At 36.5% G+C, this 20,301-nt stretch overlaps 11 non-coding genes across 11 annotated transcripts; 2 read left to right on the top strand and 9 right to left on the bottom strand.

Annotated features, from left to right (window-relative positions):
• Positions 1-2,561: 2,561 nt before the first annotated feature.
• Positions 2,562-2,633, bottom strand: TRNAV-CAC (transfer RNA valine (anticodon CAC)). The gene has a single exon. It is a non-coding gene; the product is annotated as a tRNA-Val (tRNA).
• Positions 2,634-3,729: 1,096 nt separating this feature from the next.
• TRNAV-CAC (transfer RNA valine (anticodon CAC)) lies at positions 3,730-3,801 on the bottom strand. The gene has a single exon. It is a non-coding gene; the product is annotated as a tRNA-Val (tRNA).
• Positions 3,802-8,398: 4,597 nt separating this feature from the next.
• On the bottom strand, positions 8,399-8,470 carry TRNAV-CAC (transfer RNA valine (anticodon CAC)). Its single transcript has one exon. It is a non-coding gene; the product is annotated as a tRNA-Val (tRNA).
• A 1,096-nt stretch (positions 8,471-9,566) lies between these two features.
• TRNAV-CAC (transfer RNA valine (anticodon CAC)) lies at positions 9,567-9,638 on the bottom strand. Its single transcript has one exon. It is a non-coding gene; the product is annotated as a tRNA-Val (tRNA).
• Positions 9,639-11,899: 2,261 nt separating this feature from the next.
• Positions 11,900-11,971, bottom strand: TRNAM-CAU (transfer RNA methionine (anticodon CAU)). The gene has a single exon. It is a non-coding gene; the product is annotated as a tRNA-Met (tRNA).
• A 2,264-nt stretch (positions 11,972-14,235) lies between these two features.
• On the bottom strand, positions 14,236-14,307 carry TRNAM-CAU (transfer RNA methionine (anticodon CAU)). The gene has a single exon. It is a non-coding gene; the product is annotated as a tRNA-Met (tRNA).
• A 186-nt stretch (positions 14,308-14,493) lies between these two features.
• On the top strand, positions 14,494-14,567 carry TRNAS-GCU (transfer RNA serine (anticodon GCU)). The gene has a single exon. It is a non-coding gene; the product is annotated as a tRNA-Ser (tRNA).
• An 835-nt stretch (positions 14,568-15,402) lies between these two features.
• TRNAM-CAU (transfer RNA methionine (anticodon CAU)) lies at positions 15,403-15,474 on the bottom strand. Its single transcript has one exon. It is a non-coding gene; the product is annotated as a tRNA-Met (tRNA).
• A 2,263-nt stretch (positions 15,475-17,737) lies between these two features.
• Positions 17,738-17,809, bottom strand: TRNAM-CAU (transfer RNA methionine (anticodon CAU)). The gene has a single exon. It is a non-coding gene; the product is annotated as a tRNA-Met (tRNA).
• Positions 17,810-17,995: 186 nt separating this feature from the next.
• TRNAS-GCU (transfer RNA serine (anticodon GCU)) lies at positions 17,996-18,069 on the top strand. Its single transcript has one exon. It is a non-coding gene; the product is annotated as a tRNA-Ser (tRNA).
• An 835-nt stretch (positions 18,070-18,904) lies between these two features.
• TRNAM-CAU (transfer RNA methionine (anticodon CAU)) lies at positions 18,905-18,976 on the bottom strand. Its single transcript has one exon. It is a non-coding gene; the product is annotated as a tRNA-Met (tRNA).
• Between the last annotated feature and the right edge of the window lie 1,325 nt (positions 18,977-20,301).

Genomic DNA, 20,301 nt, shown 5'->3' with positions numbered 1-20,301 from the left:
CATTTTGCATTGCTCTTCTGGTGACAATGTAGCTTGTTTTTGTCAATTACCATTTCAGTAATAGGGTAAAGAAAATTAAGTGGATTTCTGAAAGAAAACAATGCTGTCAATATACTATTAAAACAAATTAAAATGTTAAAAGTTATTGTACTTTAAGTAAAAATAAAAGAGTCAAAATATCAATCCCAGTTTTGGAAGAATTTAATTAACAAAAAAATAAGTGCACATAGCAAAGGATGGTTTCGATCCATCGACCTCTGGGTAATGGGCCCAGCACGCTTCCGCTGCGCCACTCTGCTGCTCATGTAAGTGTAAGAGATCCTGAAGTACTCACTCATCATGTGAAAGTACCAATGTGTTTCTTCGTTGGTCAATGGAAGAAAAATCTTGCAAAACTCTCCAGATTATTGCCTTTTTAACCTTTTTCTAGGAAACTTTCTAGATGAATGCTTTTTAGCCTTTGTCAGTACATGCTTTTGCAAGCTGTCTCTGTGGCGCAATCGGTTAGCGCATTCTGCTGTTAACCGAAAGGTTGGTGGTTCAATCTCACCCAGGGACGTAACTGACCGTGTGATCAAATTTTGGTGATCTTTAAGTAGACAAGTCAAAATTTCAAACCACCTCTTATAGTGTAGGGTACCTGGCCTTCTCTGATGCAATCAGAGTCAGATTTGATTAAGTCATTTTATAAAAAACAGGAAGCACAATTTAGCATGGGGTTGCAGAGAAAAAAAATTATGCAGGCAGAGAAATCCAATTGAGTGATTAATCAGCTCTCCATTTTATGGCTTTATTTTTATGCTAACACATTTGCTCTCTGAAAAGTGTCCACAAAGCCAAGTCTCTGATTAACACCTTTGTAGGAATGGTTTTTCACCTATTACTGATTAAAACTTGCTTCATTGGAAAGGCAGCAAGATGCATCCTCATTACAATGTCCACTGAAATAATACAGGTTGACACCAGGAAACATAAACCTCACTGCATCCTTGCTGCTTTCTCAAGTGGGAATCTGTTTAATGTGAAAACCAGGTGATATCTAATCAGCACACAGGTAAGAAGTTAAGAAAATCTTTCTTTAAGGGTGAAGATGTTTCTCACAAAATCGTTGCCCCAATGCATCATTGAAATTCAAGCTGGAAAGATGATTTTGAAATATCAATTGTACATTTTGCATTGCTCTTCTGGTGACAATGTAGCTTGTTTTTGTCAATTACCATTTCAGTAATAGGGTAAAGAAAATTAAGTGGATTTCTGAAAGAAAACAATGCTGTCAATAAACTATTAAAACAAATTAAAATGTTAAAAGTTATTGTACTTTAAGTAAAAATAAAAGAGCCAAAATATCAATTCCAGTTTTGGAAGAATATAATTAACAAAAAAATAAGTGCACATAGCAGAGGATGGTTTCGATCCACCGACCTCTGGGTTATGGGCCCAGCACGCTTCCGCTGCGCCACTCTGCTGCTCATGTAAGTGTCAGAGATCCTGAAGTACTCACTCATCATGTGAAAGTACCAATGTGTTTCTTCGTTGGTCAATGGAAGAAAAATCTTGCAAAACTCTCCAGATTATTGCCTTTTTAAACTTTTTCTAGGAAACTTTCTAGATGAATGCTTTTTAGCCTTTGTCAGTACATGCTTTTGCAAACTGTCTCTGTGGCGCAATCGGTTAGCGCATTCGGCTGTTAACGGAAAGGTTGGTGGTTCAATCCCACCCGGGGACGTAATTGACCTTGTGATCAAATTTTGGTGATCTTTAAGTAGACAAGTCAAAATTTCAAACCACCTCTTATAGTGTAGGGTACCTGGCCTTCTCTGATGCAATCATAGTCAGATTTGATTAAGTCATTTTATAAAAAACAGGAAGCACAATTTAGCATGGGGTTGCAGAGAAAAAAAATTATGCAGGCAGAGAAATCCAATTGAGTGATTAATCAGCTCTCCATTTTATGGCTTTATTTTTATGCTAACACATTTGCTCTTTGAAAAGTGTCCACAAAGCCAAGTCTCTGATTAACACCTTTCTAGGAATGGTTTTTCACCTATTACTGATTAAAACTTGCTTCATTGGAAAGGCAGCAAGATGCATCCTCATTACAATGTCCACTGAAATAATACAGGTTGACACCAGGAAACATAAACCTCACTGCATCCTTGCTGCTTTCTCAAGTGGGAATCTGTTTAATGTGAAAACCAGGTGATATCTAATCAGCACACAGGTAAGAAGTTAAGAAAATCTTTCTTTAAGGGTGAAGATGTTTCTCACAAAATCGTTGCCCCAATGCATCATTGAAATTCAAGCTGGAAAGATGATTTTGAAATATCAATTGTACATTTTGCATTGCTCTTCTGGTGACAATGTAGCTTGTTTTTGTCAATTACCATTTCAGTAATAGGGTAAAGAAAATTAAGTTGATTTCTGAAAGAAAACAATGCTGTCAATATACTATTAAAACAAATTAAAATGTTAAAAGTTATTGTACTTTAAGTAAAAATAAAAGAGTCAAAATATAAATCCCAGTTTTGGAAGAATTTAATTAACAAAAAAATAAGTGCACATAGCAGAGGATGGTTTCGATCCATCGACCTCTGGGTTGTGGGCCCAGCACGCTTCCGCTGCGCCACTCTGCTGCTCATGTAAGTGTCAGAGATCCTGAAGTATCTCACTCATCATGTGAAAGTACCAATGTGTTTCTTAGTTGGTCAATGGAAGAAAAATCTTGCAAAACTCTCCAGATTATTGCCTTTTTAACCTTTTTCTAGGAAACTTTCTAGATGAATGCTTTTTAGCCTTTGCCAGTACATTCTTTTGCAAGCTGTCTCTGTGGCGCAATCGGTAAGCGCATTCGGCTGTTAACCTAAAGGTTGGTGGTTCAATCCCACCCAAGGATGTTATTGACCGTGTGATCGAGTTTTGGTGATCTTTAAGTAGACAAGTCAAAATTTCAAACCACCTCTTATAGTGTAGGGTAAATGGCCTTCTCTGATGCAATCAGAGTCAGATTTGATTAAGTCATTTTATAAAAAACAGGAAGCACAATTTAGCATGGGGTTGCAGAGAAAAAAAATCATGCAGGCAGAGAAATCCAATTGAGTGATTAATCAGCTCTCCATTTTATGGCTTTATTTTTATGCTAACACATTTGCTCTTTGAAAAGTGTCCACAAAGCCAAGTCTCTGATTAACACCTTTGTAGGAATGGTTTTTCACCTATTACTGATTAAAACTTGCTTCATTGGAAAGGCAGCAAGATGCATCCTCATTACAATGTCCACTGAAATAATACAGGTTGACACCAGGAAACATAAACCTCACTGCATCCTTGCTGCTTTCTCAAGTGGGAATCTGTTTAATGTGAAAACCAGGTGATATCTAATCAGCACACAGGTAAGAAGTTAAGAAAATCTTTCTTTAAGGGTGAAGATGTTTCTCACAAAATCGTTGCCCCAATGCATCATTGAAATTCAAGCAGGAAAGATGATTTTGAAATATCAATTGTACATTTTGCAATGCTCTTCTGGTGACAATGTAGCTTGTTTTTGTCAATTACCATTTCAGTAATAGGGTAAAGAAAATTAAGTTGATTTCTGAAAGAAAACAATGCTGTCAATATACTATTAAAACAAATTAAAATGTTAAAAGTTATTGTACTTTAAGTTAAAATAAAAGAGTCAAAATATAAATCCCAGTTTTGGAAGAATTTAATTAACAAAAAAATAAGTGCACATAGCAGAGGATGGTTTCGATCCATCGACCTCTGGGTTGTGGGCCCAGCACGCTTCCGCTGCGCCACTCTGCTGCTCATGTAAGTGTCAGAGATCCTGAAGTATCTCACTCATCATGTGAAAGTACCAATGTGTTTCTTAGTTGGTCAATGGAAGAAAAATCTTGCAAAACTCTCCAGATTATTGCCTTTTTAACCTTTTTCTTGGAAACTTTCTAGATGAATGCTTTTTAGCCTTTGTCAATACATGCTTTTGCAAGCTGTCTCTGTGGTGCAATTGGTTAGCATGTTCGGCTGTTAACCTAAAGGTTGGTGGTTCAATCCCACCCAGGGACGAAATTGACCTTGTGATCAAATTTTGGTGATCTTTAAGTAGACAGGTCAAAATTTCAAACCACCTCTTATAGTGTAGGGTACCTGGCCTTCTCTGATGCAATCAGAGTCAGATTTGATTAAGTCATTTTATAAAAAACAGGAAGCACAATTTAGCATGGGGTTGCAGAGAAAAAAAATTATGCAGGCAGAGAAATCCAATTGAGTGATTAATCAGCTCTCCATTTTATGGATTTATTTTTATGTTAACACATTTGCTCTCTGAAAAGTGTCCACAAAGCCAAGTCTCTGATTAACACCTTTGTAGGAATGGTTTTTCACCTATTACTGATTAAAACTTGCTTCATTGGAAAGGCAGCAAGATGCATCCTCATTACAATATCCACTGAAATAATACAGGTTGACACCAGGAAACATAAACCTCCCTGCATCCTTGCTGCTTTCTCAAGTGGGAATCTGTTTAATGTGAAAACCAGGTGATATCTAATCAGCACACAGGTAAGAAGTTAAGAAAATCTTTCTTTAAGGGTGAAGATGTTTCTCACAAAATCGTTGCCCCAATGCATCATTGAAATTCAAGCTGGAAAGATGATTTTGAAATATCAATTGTACATTTTGCATTGCTCTTCTGGTGACAATGTAACTTGTTTTTGTCAATTACCATTTCAGTAATAGGGTAAAGAAAATTAAGTGGATTTCTGAAAGAAAACAATGCTGTCAATATACTATTAAAACAAATTAAAATGTTAAAAGTTATTGTACTTTAAGTAAAAATAAAAGAGTCAAAATATCAATCCCAGTTTTGGAAGAATTTAATTAACAAAAAAATAAGTGCACATAGCAGAGGATGGTTTCAATCCATCGACCTCTGGGTTATGGGCCCAGCACGCTTCCGCTGCACCACTCTGCTGCTCATGTAAGTGTAAGAGATCCTGAAGTACTCACTCATCATGTGAAAGTACCAATGTGTTTCTTCGTTGGTCAATGGAAGAAAAATCTTGCAAAACTCTCCAGATTATTGCCTTTTTAACCTTTTTCTAGGAAACTTTCTAGATGAATGCTTTTTAGCCTTTGTCAGTACATGCTTTTGCAAGCTGTCTCTGTGGCGCAATCGGTAAGCGCATTCGGCTGTTAACCTAAAGGTTGGTGGTTCAATCCCACCCAGGGATGTTATTGACCGTGTGATCAAATTTTGGTGATCTTTAAGTAGACAAGTCAAAATTTCAAACCACCTCTTATAGTGTAGGGTACCTGGCCTTCTCTGATGCAATCAGAGTCAGATTTGATTAAGTCATTTTATAAAAAACAGGAAGCACAATTTAGAATGGGGTTGCAGAGAAAAAAAATTATGCAGGCAGAGAAATCCAATTGAGTGATTAATCAGCTCTCCATTTTATGGCTTTATTTTTATGCTAACACATTTGCTCTCTGAAAAGTGTCCACAAAGCCAAGTCTCTGATTAACACCTTTGTAGGAATGGTTTTTCACCTATTACTGATTAAAACTTGCTTCATTGGAAAGGCAGCAAGATGCATCCTCATTACAATGTCCACTGAAATAATACAGGTTGACACCAGGAAACATAAACCTCACTGCATCCTTGCTGCTTTCTCAAGTGGGAATCTGTTCAATGTGAAAACCAGGTGATATCTAATCAGCACACAGGTAAGAAGTTAAGAAAATCTTTATGTAAGGGTGAAGATGTTTCTCACAAAATCATTGCCCCAATGCATCATTGAAATTCAAGCTGGAAATATGATTTTGAAATATCAATTGTACATTTTGCATTGCTCTTCTGGTGACAATGTAGCTTGTTTTTGTCAATTACCATTTCAGTAATAGGGTAAAGAAAATTAAGTGGATTTCTGAAAGAAAACAATGCTGTCAATATACTATTAAAACAAATTAAAATGTTAAAAGTTATTGTACTTTAAGTAAAAATAAAAGAGTCAAAATATCAATCCCAGTTTTGGAAGAATTTAATTAACAAAAAAATAAGTGCACATAGCAAAGGATGGTTTCGATCCATCGACCTCTGGGTAATGGGCCCAGCACGCTTCCGCTGCGCCACTCTGCTGCTCATGTAAGTGTAAGAGATCCTGAAGTACTCACTCATCATGTGAAAGTACCAATGTGTTTCTTCGTTGGTCAATGGAAGAAAAATCTTGCAAAACTCTCCAGATTATTGCCTTTTTAACCTTTTTCTAGGAAACTTTCTAGATGAATGCTTTTTAGCCTTTGTCAGTAAATGCTTTTGCAAGCTGTCTCTGTGGCGCAATCGGTTAGCGCATTCTGCTGTTAACCGAAAGGTTGGTGGTTCAATCTCACCCAGGGACGTAACTGACCGTGTGATCAAATTTTGGTGATCTTTAAGTAGACAAGTCAAAATTTCAAACCACCTCTTATAGTGTAGGGTACCTGGCCTTCTCTGATGCAATCAGAGTCAGATTTGATTAAGTCATTTTATAAAAAACAGGAAGCACAATTTAGCATGGGGTTGCAGAGAAAAAAAATTATGCAGGCAGAGAAATCCAATTGAGTGATTAATCAGCTCTCCATTTTATGGCTTTATTTTTATGCTAACACATTTGCTCTCTGAAAAGTGTCCACAAAGCCAAGTCTCTGATTAACACCTTTGTAGGAATGGTTTTTCACCTATTACTGATTAAAACTTGCTTCATTGGAAAGGCAGCAAGATGCATCCTCATTACAATGTCCACTGAAATAATACAGGTTGACACCAGGAAACATAAACCTCACTGCATCCTTGCTGCTTTCTCAAGTGGGAATCTGTTTAATGTGAAAACCAGGTGATATCTAATCAGCACACAGGTAAGAAGTTAAGAAAATCTTTCTTTAAGGGTGAAGATGTTTCTCACAAAATCGTTGCCCCAATGCATCATTGAAATTCAAGCTGGAAAGATGATTTTGAAATATCAATTGTACATTTTGCATTGCTCTTCTGGTGACAATGTAGCTTGTTTTTGTCAATTACCATTTCAGTAATAGGGTAAAGAAAATTAAGTGGATTTCTGAAAGAAAACAATGCTGTCAATAAACTATTAAAACAAATTAAAATGTTAAAAGTTATTGTACTTTAAGTAAAAATAAAAGAGCCAAAATATCAATTCCAGTTTTGGAAGAATATAATTAACAAAAAAATAAGTGCACATAGCAGAGGATGGTTTCGATCCACCGACCTCTGGGTTATGGGCCCAGCACGCTTCCGCTGCGCCACTCTGCTGCTCATGTAAGTGTCAGAGATCCTGAAGTACTCACTCATCATGTGAAAGTACCAATGTGTTTCTTCGTTGGTCAATGGAAGAAAAATCTTGCAAAACTCTCCAGATTATTGCCTTTTTAAACTTTTTCTAGGAAACTTTCTAGATGAATGCTTTTTAGCCTTTGTCAGTACATGCTTTTGCAAACTGTCTCTGTGGCGCAATCGGTTAGCGCATTCGGCTGTTAACGGAAAGGTTGGTGGTTCAATCCCACCCGGGGACGTAATTGACCTTGTGATCAAATTTTGGTGATCTTTAAGTAGACAAGTCAAAATTTCAAACCACCTCTTATAGTGTAGGGTACCTGGCCTTCTCTGATGCAATCATAGTCAGATTTGATTAAGTCATTTTATAAAAAACAGGAAGCACAATTTAGCATGGGGTTGCAGAGAAAAAAAATTATGCAGGCAGAGAAATCCAATTGAGTGATTAATCAGCTCTCCATTTTATGGCTTTATTTTTATGCTAACACATTTGCTCTTTGAAAAGTGTCCACAAAGCCAAGTCTCTGATTAACACCTTTCTAGGAATGGTTTTTCACCTATTACTGATTAAAACTTGCTTCATTGGAAAGGCAGCAAGATGCATCCTCATTACAATGTCCACTGAAATAATACAGGTTGACACCAGGAAACATAAACCTCACTGCATCCTTGCTGCTTTCTCAAGTGGGAATCTGTTTAATGTGAAAACCAGGTGATATCTAATCAGCACACAGGTAAGAAGTTAAGAAAATCTTTCTTTAAGGGTGAAGATGTTTCTCACAAAATCGTTGCCCCAATGCATCATTGAAATTCAAGCTGGAAAGATGATTTTGAAATATCAATTGTACATTTTGCATTGCTCTTCTGGTGACAATGTAGCTTGTTTTTGTCAATTACCATTTCAGTAATAGGGTAAAGAAAATTAAGTTGATTTCTGAAAGAAAACAATGCTGTCAATATACTATTAAAACAAATTAAAATGTTAAAAGTTATTGTACTTTAAGTAAAAATAAAAGAGTCAAAATATAAATCCCAGTTTTGGAAGAATTTAATTAACAAAAAAATAAGTGCACATAGCAGAGGATGGTTTCGATCCATCGACCTCTGGGTTGTGGGCCCAGCACGCTTCCGCTGCGCCACTCTGCTGCTCATGTAAGTGTCAGAGATCCTGAAGTATCTCACTCATCATGTGAAAGTACCAATGTGTTTCTTAGTTGGTCAATGGAAGAAAAATCTTGCAAAACTCTCCAGATTATTGCCTTTTTAACCTTTTTCTAGGAAACTTTCTAGATGAATGCTTTTTAGCCTTTGCCAGTACATTCTTTTGCAAGCTGTCTCTGTGGCGCAATCGGTAAGCGCATTCGGCTGTTAACCTAAAGGTTGGTGGTTCAATCCCACCCAAGGATGTTATTGACCGTGTGATCGAGTTTTGGTGATCTTTAAGTAGACAAGTCAAAATTTCAAACCACCTCTTATAGTGTAGGGTAAATGGCCTTCTCTGATGCAATCAGAGTCAGATTTGATTAAGTCATTTTATAAAAAACAGGAAGCACAATTTAGCATGGGGTTGCAGAGAAAAAAAATCATGCAGGCAGAGAAATCCAATTGAGTGATTAATCAGCTCTCCATTTTATGGCTTTATTTTTATGCTAACACATTTGCTCTTTGAAAAGTGTCCACAAAGCCAAGTCTCTGATTAACACCTTTGTAGGAATGGTTTTTCACCTATTACTGATTAAAACTTGCTTCATTGGAAAGGCAGCAAGATGCATCCTCATTACAATGTCCACTGAAATAATACAGGTTGACACCAGGAAACATAAACCTCACTGCATCCTTGCTGCTTTCTCAAGTGGGAATCTGTTTAATGTGAAAACCAGGTGATATCTAATCAGCACACAGGTAAGAAGTTAAGAAAATCTTTCTTTAAGGGTGAAGATGTTTCTCACAAAATCGTTGCCCCAATGCATCATTGAAATTCAAGCAGGAAAGATGATTTTGAAATATCAATTGTACATTTTGCAATGCTCTTCTGGTGACAATGTAGCTTGTTTTTGTCAATTACCATTTCAGTAATAGGGTAAAGAAAATTAAGTTGATTTCTGAAAGAAAACAATGCTGTCAATATACTATTAAAACAAATTAAAATGTTAAAAGTTATTGTACTTTAAGTTAAAATAAAAGAGTCAAAATATAAATCCCAGTTTTGGAAGAATTTAATTAACAAAAAAATAAGTGCACATAGCAGAGGATGGTTTCGATCCATCGACCTCTGGGTTGTGGGCCCAGCACGCTTCCGCTGCGCCACTCTGCTGCTCATGTAAGTGTCAGAGATCCTGAAGTATCTCACTCATCATGTGAAAGTACCAATGTGTTTCTTAGTTGGTCAATGGAAGAAAAATCTTGCAAAACTCTCCAGATTATTGCCTTTTTAACCTTTTTCTTGGAAACTTTCTAGATGAATGCTTTTTAGCCTTTGTCAATACATGCTTTTGCAAGCTGTCTCTGTGGTGCAATTGGTTAGCATGTTCGGCTGTTAACCTAAAGGTTGGTGGTTCAATCCCACCCAGGGACGAAATTGACCTTGTGATCAAATTTTGGTGATCTTTAAGTAGACAGGTCAAAATTTCAAACCACCTCTTATAGTGTAGGGTACCTGGCCTTCTCTGATGCAATCAGAGTCAGATTTGATTAAGTCATTTTATAAAAAACAGGAAGCACAATTTAGCATGGGGTTGCAGAGAAAAAAAATTATGCAGGCAGAGAAATCCAATTGAGTGATTAATCAGCTCTCCATTTTATGGATTTATTTTTATGTTAACACATTTGCTCTCTGAAAAGTGTCCACAAAGCCAAGTCTCTGATTAACACCTTTGTAGGAATGGTTTTTCACCTATTACTGATTAAAACTTGCTTCATTGGAAAGGCAGCAAGATGCATCCTCATTACAATATCCACTGAAATAATACAGGTTGACACCAGGAAACATAAACCTCCCTGCATCCTTGCTGCTTTCTCAAGTGGGAATCTGTTTAATGTGAAAACCAGGTGATATCTAATCAGCACACAGGTAAGAAGTTAAGAAAATCTTTCTTTAAGGGTGAAGATGTTTCTCACAAAATCGTTGCCCCAATGCATCATTGAAATTCAAGCTGGAAAGATGATTTTGAAATATCAATTGTACATTTTGCATTGCTCTTCTGGTGACAATGTAACTTGTTTTTGTCAATTACCATTTCAGTAATAGGGTAAAGAAAATTAAGTGGATTTCTGAAAGAAAACAATGCTGTCAATATACTATTAAAACAAATTAAAATGTTAAAAGTTATTGTACTTTAAGTAAAAATAAAAGAGTCAAAATATCAATCCCAGTTTTGGAAGAATTTAATTAACAAAAAAATAAGTGCACATAGCAGAGGATGGTTTCAATCCATCGACCTCTGGGTTATGGGCCCAGCACGCTTCCGCTGCACCACTCTGCTGCTCATGTAAGTGTAAGAGATCCTGAAGTACTCACTCATCATGTGAAAGTACCAATGTGTTTCTTCGTTGGTCAATGGAAGAAAAATCTTGCAAAACTCTCCAGATTATTGCCTTTTTAACCTTTTTCTAGGAAACTTTCTAGATGAATGCTTTTTAGCCTTTGTCAGTACATGCTTTTGCAAGCTGTCTCTGTGGCGCAATCGGTAAGCGCATTCGGCTGTTAACCTAAAGGTTGGTGGTTCAATCCCACCCAGGGATGTTATTGACCGTGTGATCAAATTTTGGTGATCTTTAAGTAGACAAGTCAAAATTTCAAACCACCTCTTATAGTGTAGGGTACCTGGCCTTCTCTGATGCAATCAGAGTCAGATTTGATTAAGTCATTTTATAAAAAACAGGAAGCACAATTTAGCATGGGGTTGCAGAGAAAAAAAATTATGCAGGCAGAGAAATCCAACTGAGTGATTAATCAGCTCTCCATTTTATGGCTTTATTTTTATGCTAACACATTTGCTCTCTGAAAAGTGTCCACAAAGCCAAGTCTCTGATTAACACCTTTGTAGGAATGGTTTTTCACCTATTACTGATTAAAACTTGCTTCATTGGAAAGGCAGCAAGATGCATCCTCATTACAATGTCCACTGAAATAATACAGGTTGACACCAGGAAACATAAACCTCACTGCATCCTTGCTGCTTTCTCAAGTGGGAATCTGTTTAATGTGAAAACCAGGTGATATCTAATCAGCACACAGGTAAGAAGTTAAGAAAATCTTTATTTAAGGGTGAAGATGTTTCTCACAAAATCGTTGCCCCAATGCATCATTGAAATTCAAGCTGGAAAGATGATTTTGAAATATCAATTGTACATTTTGCATTGCTCTTCTGGTGACAATGTAGCTTGTTTTTGTCAATTACCATTTCAGTAATAGGGTAAAGAAAATTAAGTGGATTTCTGAAAGAAAACAATGCTGTCAATATACTATTAAAACAAATTAAAATGTTAAAAGTTATTGTACTTTAAGTAAAAATAAGAGTCCAAATATCAATCCCAGTTTTGGAAGAATTTAATTAACAAAAAAATAAGTGCACATAGCAGAGGATGGTTTCGATCCATCGACCTCTGGGTTATGGGCCCAGCACGCTTCCGCTGCGCCACTCTGCTGCTCATGTAAGTGTAAGAGATCCTGAAGTACTCACTCATCATGTGAAAGTACCAATGTGTTTCTTCGTTGGTCAATGGAAGAAAAATCTTGCAAAACTCTCCAGATTATTGCCTTTTTAACCTTTTTCTAGGAAACTTTCTAGATGAATGCTTTTTAGCCTTTGTCAGTACATGCTTTTGCAAGCTGTCTCTGTGGCGCAATCGGTAAGCGCATTCGGCTGTTAACCTAAAAGTTGGTGGTTCAATCCCACCCAGGGATGTTATTGACCGTGTGATCAAATTTTGGTGATCTTTAAGTAGACAAGTCAAAATTTCAAACCACCTCTTATAGTGTAGGGTACCTGGCCTTCTCTGATGCAATCAGAGTCAGATTTGATTAAGTCATTTTATAAAAAACAGGAAGCACAATTTAGCATGGGGTTGCAGAGAAAAAAAACTTATGCAGGCAGAGAAATCCAACTGAGTGATTAATCAGCTCTCCATTTTATGGCTTTATTTTTATGCTAACACATTTGCTCTCTGAAAAGTGTCCACAAAGCCAAGTCTCTGATTAACACCTTTGTAGGAATGGTTTTTCACCTATTACTGATTAAAACTTGCTTCATTGGAAAGGCAGAAAGATGCATCCTCATTACAATGTCCACTGAAATAATACAGGTTGACACCAGGAAACATAAACCTCACTGCATCCTTGCTGCTTTCTCAAGTGGGAATCTGTTTAATGTGAAAACCAGGTGATATCTAATCAGCACACAGGTAAGAAGTTAAGAAAATCTTTATTTAAGGGTGAAGATGTTTCTCACAAAATCGTTGCCCCAATGCATCATTGAAATTCAAGCTGGAAAGATGATTTTGAAATATCAATTGTACATTTTGCATTGCTCTTCTGGTGACAATGTAGCTTGTTTTTGTCAATTACCATTTCAGTAATAGGGTAAAGAAAATTAAGTGGATTTCTGAAAGAAAACAATGCTGTCAATATACTATTAAAACAAATTAAAATGTTAAAAGTTATTGTAATTTAAGTAAAAATAAAAGAGTCAAAATATCAATCCCAGTTTTGGAAGAATTTAATTAACAAAAAAATAAGTGCACATAGCAGAGGATGGTTTCGATCCATCGACCTCTTGGTTATGGGCCCAGCACGCTTCCGCTGCGCCAGTCTGCTGCTCATGTAAGTGTAAGAGATCCTGAAGTATCTCACTCATCATGTGAAAGTACCAATGTGTTTCTTAGTTGGTCAATGGAAGAAAAATCTTGCAAAACTCTCCAGATTATTGCCTTTTTAACCTTTTTCTTGGAAACTTTCTAGATGAATGCTTTTTAGCCTTTGTCAATACATGCTTTTGCAAGCTATCTCTGTGGTGCAATTGTTTAGCACGTTCGGCTGTTAACCTAAAGGTTGGTGGTTCAATCCCACCCAGGGACGTAATAGACCTTGTGATCAAATTTTGGTGATCTTTAAGTAGACAGGTCAACATTTCAAACCACCTCTTATAGTGTAGGGTACCTGGCCTTCTCTGATGCAATCAGAGTCAGATTTGATTAAGTCATTTTATAAAAAACAGGAAGCACAATTTAGCATGGGGTTGCAGAGAAAAAAAATTATGCAGGCAGAGAAATCCAATTGAGTGATTAATCAGCTCTCCATTTTATGGCTTTATTTTTATGTTAACACATTTGCTCTCTGAAAAGTGTCCACAAAGCCAAGTCTCTGATTAACACCTTTGTAGGAATGGTTTTTCACCTATTACTGATTAAAACTTGCTTCATTAGAAAGGCAGCAAGATGCATCCTCATTACAATGTCCACTGAAATAATACAGGTTGACACCAGGAAACATAAACCTCACTGCATCCTTGCTGCTTTCTCAAGTGGGAATCTGTTTAATGTGAAAACCAGGTGATATCTAATCAGCACACAGGTAAGAAGTTAAGAAAATCTTTATTTAAGGGTGAAGATGTTTCTCACAAAATCGTTGCCCCAATGCATCATTGAAATTCAAGCTGGAAAGATGATTTTGAAATATCAATTGTACATTTTGCATTGCTCTTCTGGTGACAATGTAGCTTGTTTTTGTAAATTACCATTTCAGTAATAGGGTAAAGAAAATTAAGTGGATTTCTGAAAGAAAACAATGCTGTCAATATACTATTAAAACAAATTAAAATGTTAAAAGTTATTGTACTTTAAGTAAAAATAAAAGAGTCAAAATATCAATCCCAGTTTTGGAAGAATTTAATTAACAAAAAAATAAGTGCACATAGCAGAGGATGGTTTCGATCCATCGACCTCTGGGTTATGGGCCCAGCACGCTTCCGCTGCGCCACTCTGCTGCTCATGTTAGTGTCAGAGATCCTGAAGTACTCACTCATCATGTGAAAGTACCAATGTGTTTTTTCGTTTGTCAATGGAAGAAAAATCTTGCAAAACTCTCCAGATTATTGCCTTTTTAACCTTTTTCTAGGAAACTTTCTAGATGAATGCTTTTTAGCCTTTGTCAGTACATGCTTTTGCAAGCTGTCTCTGTGGCGCAATTGGTAAGCGCATTTGGCTGCTAACCTAAAGGTTGGTGGTTCAATCCCACCCAGGGATGTTATTGACCGTGTGATCAAATTTTGGTGATCTTTAAGTAGACAAGTCAAAATTTCAAACCACCTCTTATAGTGTAGGGTACCTGGCCTTCTCTGATGCAATCAGAGTCAGATTTGATTAAGTCATTTTATAAAAAACAGGAAGCACATTTTAGCATGGGGTTGCAGAGAAAAAAAATTATGCAGGCAGAGAAATCCAATTGAGTGATTAATCAGCTCTCCATTTTATGGCTTTATTTTTATGCTAACACATTTGTTCTCTGAAAAGTGTCCACAAAGCCAAGTCTCTGATTAACACCTTTGTAGGAATGGTTTTTCACCTATTACTGATTAAAACTTGCTTCATTGGAAAGGCAGCAAGATGCATCCTCATTACAATGTCCACTGAAATAATACAGGTTGACACCAGGAAACATAAACCTCACTGCATCCTTGCTGCTTTCTCAAGTGGGAATCTGTTTAATGTGAAAACCAGGTGATATCTAATCAGCACACAGGTAAGAAGTTAAGAAAATCTTTATTTAAGGGTGAAGATGTTTCTCACAAAATCGTTGCCCCAATGCATCATTGAAATTCAAGCTGGAAAGATGATTTTGAAATATCAATTGTACATTTTGCATTGCTCTTCTGGTGACAATGTAGCTTGTTTTTGTCAATTACCATTTCAGTAATAGGGTAAAGAAAATTAAGTGGATTTCTGAAAGAAAACAATGCTGTCAATATACTATTAAAACAAATTAAAATGTTAAAAGTTATTGTACTTTAAGTAAAAATAAAAGAGTCAAAATATCAATCCCAGTTTTGGAAGAATTTAATTAACAAAAAAATAAGTGCACATAGCAGAGGATGGTTTCGATCCATCGACCTCTGGGTTATGGGCCCAGCACGCTTCCGCTGCGCCACTCTGCTGCTCATGTTAGTGTCAGAGATCCTGAAGTACTCACTCATCATGTGAAAGTACCAATGTGTTTCTTCGTTGGTCAATGGAAGAAAAATCTTGCAAAACTCTCCAGATTATTGCCTTTTTAACCTTTTTCTAGGAAACTTTCTAGATGAATGCTTTTTAGCCTTTGTCAGTACATGCTTTTGCAAGCTGTCTCTGTGGCACAATCGGTAAGCGCATTCAGCTGTTAACCTAAAGGTTGGCGGTTCAATCCCACCCAGGGATGTTATTGACCGTGTGATCAAATTTTGGTGATCTTTAAGTAGACAAGTCAAAATTTCAAACCACCTCTTATAGTGTAGGGTACCTGGCCTTCTCTGATGCAATCAGAGTCAGATTTGATTAAGTCATTTTATAAAAAACAGGAAGCACAATTTAGCATGGGGTTGCAGAGAAAAAAAATTATGCAGGCAGAGAAATCCAACTGAGTGATTAATCAGCTCTCCATTTTATGGCTTTATTTTTATGCTAACACATTTGCTCTCTGAAAAGTGTCCACAAAGCCAAGTCTCTGATTAACACCTTTGTAGGAATGGTTTTTCACCTATTACTGATTAAAACTTGCTTCATTGGAAAGGCAGCAAGATGCATCCTCATTACAATGTCCACTGAAATAATACAGGTTGACACCAGGAAACATAAACCTCACTGCATCCTTGCTGCTTTCTCAAGTGGGAATCTGTTTAATGTGAAAACCAGGTGATATCTAATCAGCACACAGGTAAGAAGTTAAGAAAATCTTTATTTAAGGGTGAAGATGTTTCTCACAAAATCGTTGCCCCAATGCATCATTGAAATTCAAGCTGGAAAGATGATTTTGAAATATCAATTGTACATTTTGCATTGCTCTTCTGGTGACAATGTAGCTTGTTTTTGTCAATTACCATTTCAGTAATAGGGTAAAGAAAATTAAGTGGATTTCTGAAAGAAAACAATGCTGTCAATATACTATTAAAACAAATTAAAATGTTAAAAGTTATTGTAATTTAAGTAAAAATAAAAGAGTCAAAATATCAATCCCAGTTTTGGAAGAATTTAATTAACAAAAAAATAAGTGCACATAGCAGAGGATGGTTTCGATCCATCGACCTCTTGGTTATGGGCCCAGCACGCTTCCGCTGCGCCACTCTGCTGCTCATGTAAGTGTAAGAGATCCTGAAGTATCTCACTCATCATGTGAAAGTACCAATGTGTTTCTTAGTTGGTCAATGGAAGAAAAATCTTGCAAAACTCTCCAGATTATTGCCTTTTTAACCTTTTTCTTGGAAACTTTCTAGATGAATGCTTTTTAGACTTTGTCAATACATGCTTTTGCAAGCTATCTCTGTGGTGCAATTGTTTAGCACGTTCGGCTGTTAACCTAAAGGTTGGTGGTTCAATCCCACCCAGGGACGTAATAGACCTTGTGATCAAATTTTGGTGATCTTTAAGTAGACAGGTCAACATTTCAAACCACCTCTTATAGTGTAGGGTACCTGGCCTTCTCTGATGCAATCAGAGTCAGATTTGATTAAGTCATTTTATAAAAAACAGGAAGCACAATTTAGCATGGGGTTGCAGAGAAAAAAAATTATGCAGGCAGAGAAATCCAATTGAGTGATTAATCAGCTCTCCATTTTATGGCTTTATTTTTATGTTAACACATTTGCTCTCTGAAAAGTGTCCACAAAGCCAAGTCTCTGATTAACACCTTTGTAGGAATGGTTTTTCACCTATTACTGATTAAAACTTGCTTCATTAGAAAGGCAGCAAGATGCATCCTCATTACAATGTCCACTGAAATAATACAGGTTGACACCAGGAAACATAAACCTCACTGCATCCTTGCTGCTTTCTCAAGTGGGAATCTGTTTAATGTGAAAACCAGGTGATATCTAATCAGCACACAGGTAAGAAGTTAAGAAAATCTTTATTTAAGGGTGAAGATGTTTCTCACAAAATCGTTGCCCCAATGCATCATTGAAATTCAAGCTGGAAAGATGATTTTGAAATATCAATTGTACATTTTGCATTGCTCTTCTGGTGACAATGTAGCTTGTTTTTGTAAATTACCATTTCAGTAATAGGGTAAAGAAAATTAAGTGGATTTCTGAAAGAAAACAATGCTGTCAATATACTATTAAAACAAATTAAAATGTTAAAAGTTATTGTACTTTAAGTAAAAATAAAAGAGTCAAAATATCAATCCCAGTTTTGGAAGAATTTAATTAACAAAAAAATAAGTGCACATAGCAGAGGATGGTTTCGATCCATCGACCTCTGGGTTATGGGCCCAGCACGCTTCCGCTGCGCCACTCTGCTGCTCATGTTAGTGTCAGAGATCCTGAAGTACTCACTCATCATGTGAAAGTACCAATGTGTTTTTTCGTTTGTCAATGGAAGAAAAATCTTGCAAAACTCTCCAGATTATTGCCTTTTTAACCTTTTTCTAGGAAACTTTCTAGATGAATGCTTTTTAGCCTTTGTCAGTACATGCTTTTGCAAGCTGTCTCTGTGGCGCAATTGGTAAGCGCATTTGGCTGCTAACCTAAAGGTTGGTGGTTCAATCCCACCCAGGGATGTTATTGACCGTGTGATCAAATTTTGGTGATCTTTAAGTAGACAAGTCAAAATTTCAAACCACCTCTTATAGTGTAGGGTACCTGGCCTTCTCTGATGCAATCAGAGTCAGATTTGATTAAGTCATTTTATAAAAAACAGGAAGCACATTTTAGCATGGGGTTGCAGAGAAAAAAAATTATGCAGGCAGAGAAATCCAATTGAGTGATTAATCAGCTCTCCATTTTATGGCTTTATTTTTATGCTAACACATTTGTTCTCTGAAAAGTGTCCACAAAGCCAAGTCTCTGATTAACACCTTTGTAGGAATGGTTTTTCACCTATTACTGATTAAAACTTGCTTCATTGGAAAGGCAGCAAGATGCATCCTCATTACAATGTCCACTGAAATAATACAGGTTGACACCAGGAAACATAAACCTCACTGCATCCTTGCTGCTTTCTCAAGTGGGAATCTGTTTAATGTGAAAACCAGGTGATATCTAATCAGCACACAGGTAAGAAGTTAAGAAAATCTTTATTTAAGGGTGAAGATGTTTCTCACAAAATCGTTGCCCCAATGCATCATTGAAATTCAAGCTGGAAAGATGATTTTGAAATATCAATTGTACATTTTGCATTGCTCTTCTGGTGACAATGTAGCTTGTTTTTGTCAATTACCATTTCAGTAATAGGGTAAAGAAAATTAAGTGGATTTCTGAAAGAAAACAATGCTGTCAATATACTATTAAAACAAATTAAAATGTTAAAAGTTATTGTACTTTAAGTAAAAATAAAAGAGTCAAAATATCAATCCCAGTTTTGGAAGAATTTAATTAACAAAAAAATAAGTGCACATAGCAGAGGATGGTTTCGATCCATCGACCTCTGGGTTATGGGCCCAGCACGCTTCCGCTGCGCCACTCTGCTGCTCATGTTAGTGTCAGAGATCCTGAAGTACTCACTCATCATGTGAAAGTACCAATGTGTTTCTTCGTTGGTCAATGGAAGAAAAATCTTGCAAAACTCTCCCGATTATTGCCTTTTTAACCTTTTTCTAGGAAACTTTCTAGATGAATGCTTTTTAGCCTTTGTCAGTACATGCTTTTGCAAGCTGTCTCTGTGGCACAATCGGTAAGCGCATTCAGCTGTTAACCTAAAGGTTGGCGGTTCAATCCCACCCAGGGATGTTATTGACCGTGTGATCAAATTTTGGTGATCTTTAAGTAGACAAGTCAAAATTTCAAACCACCTCTTATAGTGTAGGGTACCTGGCCTTCTCTGATGCAATCAGAGTCAGATTTGATTAAGTCATTTTATAAAAAACAGGAAGCACAATTTAGCATGGGGTTGCAGAGAAAAAAAATTATGCAGGCAGAGAAATCCAACTGAGTGATTAATCAGCTCTCCATTTTATGGCTTTATTTTTATGCTAACACATTTGCTCTCTGAAAAGTATCCACAAAGCCAAGTCTCTGATTAACACCTTTGTAGGAATGGTTTTTCACCTATTACTGATTAAAACTTGCTTCATTGGAAAGGCAGCAAGATGCATCCTCATTACAATGTCCACTGAAATAATACAGGTTGACACCAGGAAACATAAACCTCACTGCATCCTTGCTGCTTTCTCAAGTGGGAATCTGTTTAATGTGAAAACCAGGTGATATCTAATCAGCACACAGGTAAGAAGTTAAGAAAATCTTTATTTAAGGGTGAAGATGTTTCTCACAAAATCGTTGCCCCAATGCATCATTGAAATTCAAGCTGGAAAGATGATTTTGAAATATCAATTGTACATTTTGCATTGCTCTTCTGGTGACAATGTAGCTTGTTTTTGTCAATTACCATTTCAGTAATAGGGTAAAGAAAATTAAGTGGATTTCTGAAAGAAAACAATGCTGTCAATATACTATTAAAACAAATTAAAATGTTAAAAGTTATTGTAATTTAAGTAAAAATAAAAGAGTCAAAATATCAATCCCAGTTTTGGAAGAATTTAATTAACAAAAAAATAAGTGCACATAGCAGAGGATGGTTTCGATTCATCGACCTCTGGGTTATGGGCCCAGCACGCTTCCGCTGCGCCACTCTGCTGCTCATGTAAGTGTCCGAGATCATGAAGTACTCACTCATCATGTGAAAGTACCAATGTGTTTCTTCATTGGTCAATGGAAGAAAAATCTTGCAAAACTCTCCAGATTATTGCCTTTTTAACCTTTTTCTAGGAAACTTTCTAGATTAATGCTTTTTAG

The sequence above is a fragment of the Pseudophryne corroboree genome, chromosome 4 (assembly GCF_028390025.1).
Source record: "Pseudophryne corroboree isolate aPseCor3 chromosome 4, aPseCor3.hap2, whole genome shotgun sequence".
Lineage (NCBI taxonomy): Eukaryota > Metazoa > Chordata > Amphibia > Anura > Myobatrachidae > Pseudophryne > Pseudophryne corroboree.
Note: the sequence above shows the minus strand (reverse complement) of the source record. Positions and strands in the feature narration are given on the sequence as shown.